This window comes from Austrofundulus limnaeus, unplaced genomic scaffold (assembly GCF_001266775.1).
Source record: "Austrofundulus limnaeus strain Quisiro unplaced genomic scaffold, Austrofundulus_limnaeus-1.0 Scaffold209, whole genome shotgun sequence".
NCBI classification, from domain to species: Eukaryota; Metazoa; Chordata; class Actinopteri; order Cyprinodontiformes; family Rivulidae; genus Austrofundulus; species Austrofundulus limnaeus.
This window is the reverse complement of record NW_013952611.1, coordinates 423,512-426,606: the sequence shown is the minus strand read 5'-3', so window position 1 is coordinate 426,606 and position 3,095 is coordinate 423,512. Positions and strand designations below refer to the sequence as shown.

General features: G+C 33.7%; 1 protein-coding gene across 2 annotated transcripts in view; it reads left to right on the top strand.

Moving 5' to 3' along the window:
- Nucleotides 1-532: 532 nt before the first annotated feature.
- The window catches only part of slc52a3-2b (solute carrier family 52 member 3-2b), an 8,345-nt gene continuing 5,782 nt past the window's right edge, over nt 533-3,095 (top strand). Inside the window, exon 1 of one of the 2 annotated variants that reach the window (XM_014019112.1) lies at nt 533-772. The gene's annotated coding sequence lies outside the window, so the exon portion shown is untranslated. The remainder of the gene's footprint in view (nt 773-3,095) is intronic. The other variant, XM_014019111.1, reaches the window with a different exon arrangement.

Genomic DNA, 3,095 nt, shown 5'->3' with positions numbered 1-3,095 from the left:
ATTGTTCGTTAGCAATGAGATGAGGAACATGACAATTTCTGTTTAGTCAAAGTTGAACATGAAACATTGACGTTTTGGAGGTCTACTGTAATGCTCATACAGCCCTCAGTGAAAATGAAATTGACACCACTGGTTTAAACATAGATCTTGAACATATTGTTAGGGCTCACATTATCTCACCAGTATGTTTACAATGCAATTTATTTTTTAGTTTATTTTTTACAGACATCTGGATTTTAGTTGACTCAAAATGTAAATCCACTGTAGATGTACATGCTATGTTTACCTTTGGCAGTTTCATTAAAATTTTTCCAGTGGTTCATGAGATTTTTTGCTAACTAACAGACGCTGGCAAAAACATACTGCCTACTCTTTGCTTTCTAACAGCGGGCGTAAAAACGAATGTGAAGCAGCTTAACATTTCTCACTCAGTCTGTTGTGTGTGAGTAGACTGGGGGGATGGAAAAGAGAAAAGGAGGAGCTCTTTCCTCTTTAAACAGAGGGAGAGAGAGCACGTGGTTTAGAAACCACCCTCTGAAAAATGAGACAAGCGTCATGGCGGTAGAGCACATGTGCGCCTGTGCAGTCCCTCCCTCATCAGTGTAGCAGACACACGGAAGCAGCGTGAGCTTTGGTGGTGTTTCTGTCGAGGAAAATCTAGAGAGGGTTAGAGGAGAGGGTCAAACAAATGTGACAAATAAAGTATCAGTGATGATAGAGTTTATCAAAGGAGAGAGATCAGAGGCAAGCTGATTCCTGATCTCTCAACAAGGTAAGAGACCTGATTCTGCTTCAAGATAAAAAAAAAAAAAGGAACTGATGTTATAAGAAGGTGAAAGATAATTGGACTGACTGGTTATCCAACACAAAGTCTTTCAGCCATCTGTTCTGGATTAGTAATCCATGAGATGAGTGTAATATACAGTATTTCTACATACTGTATTATAATAGGATGGAAATGTATAATCCTTAGCATGCAGACTTTAATCCAAAAGACCAGGAAGTTAAACAAGCATTTATCACCTTTATCTGACTACTACTTATTTATTCCACAGATTCTAGCTTTCTGCGTTTGGCACGAGATTTTGTTTATTTATTTTTCAAATTAGAAGAGAGTAATAACCACTAAAGCCACTAAAGAATCACTAAAATCACATAAGAACTACTAAAGCCTCATTTTCTTTTACATATTCTAGTACATTTCTTCAGAATAAGCTCTGATCCTCAACATCATCAATGTAAATATCCATATTCCTTTAATATCTATCCTTATGTCATAACACATGGAACTTTTTATAAGAACAGTGTGTCAGTGTGAAAAGTTAAGCATCCACAGACAGTGAACAGAGGTACGAACAAAGACCACGAAGGGCAGTTATATCATGGAAATGCATTTTTACATTAATAAATACTTCACTTAAAATATGCCTCATCTAATAGACTGATAGTTGTTGGCTTGTATGTAGTAACAACAAAACGTGTTTATATCTTTAAAATATAATCTTAAACAATGATTTGATCATCTAATGATGGTGGATGGCCACTGTAGTGTCTACTAGGTTTCTAACATAAATATTAAATGCAAAATGAAGGTATCAATTAAAGAAGGTTATGTTCAAGTTAAATAGATATCAGACAACCAACAAATTTAGATACATATTTTATGTAAAAACAAAAACTAAATGAATAAATAAAAACACAAACAAACTATGATTACTGAGAAAGTTCCCAAAGTAGCAGACTAAAACAGTAACTGTTCAAAAACATAAAGGCTTGGTTGGCTAAAGATTCTAAATTGACCTTGAGTTTGTGTTTGTAGGTATATGTGTGTGTGTGTGTTTGTGTGTGTGTATACTTGTTTTGACTACAGAATGAGGACCATTTGCACCATAGTTACTATCAAAGTGAGGTCTTTGATTTAAAGCGAGGACCTCTTCAAGTTGTAAAACAACTTAAACATGATTACCATCAATAGCACACAGCTGGCAAGTCCATCATACAGAAGTGTAAAGTAATGAAGTACAATACTGTGTTACTTTACTTTTGTAATAATTTTGGTTATACTTGAGCCGACATTTTACTTCTACTCCTTACCTTACATTTTAATGTAATTTTCTGTACTTTCTCCTTACACTTTAAATATAAGAAGTCAAAAGTCATTTCTCCCAATTCATTTCAGCTTGTTTTTATTCCAGCTTTTTAGTGTTAAATAAAAAACCAACCCTATGCAGATATGTTGTACCTCCCAGATAGAGTAAATTTAATTGTGTTTGGATGATAAAGATACACAGTTCTGACACCCTATTGGTTAGATTCTTAACCCATGGGCCGCAGCCCAATTGTGGGCTGCGAGTGTTACCTTGAGGACCTCAAAAGAACAACAGTTTTTAACTTTGGGCTACAGAGGGCAGTGGGACAGCATTGATTTTGAATAAGGTGCAATACACTTTCTCACCACTAGTAGCGGTAGTGTACCACTCAGATGTTTAACAACTTTTTTTAATATGTAGAAGAAGAACCTTAGATACCTGCTGAAAGTGGAAACTTATTTTAAATGAAAGGTAGAAGGCAAAAATGAAAGTAACTCATCAAAAAACACCAAAGTTTGTCACTAATATATACTAATAATACCAGCAGCTTCTGTTTCTAATATGCAAAATTTCAAAAGTTCATACCATTATCAAATATGGTTGCAGATACAGCTATATTTTAATTTGCATTTATCAAATAAATTTTTGTAGTTTATTTTTAAACATTTTGAATGTATTTTAAAGAAACTGAACTTGTCAAAAAGCTGTTGTTACTGTTATTTGTTTGTTGCTAATATGAAGAGCAGCTTCTGGTTGCAAAAATTTTAAAAGGCTTTATTTTCATTTGTACTTTGTCAAATTTATTTTTACAGGTTTTTTTAAACCTTTACATTGAACATTTTTAATTTATTTCCTTTATGCTCACAATTTTATTTTTTGAATTATCTATCTTAGTTTTTATTTATGTTATATATATTAGGGATGTCCCGATACCACTTTTTCACTTCCGATACGATACCGATATTACAACTTTGAGAAATGTCCGATACCGATATTGACCGATAC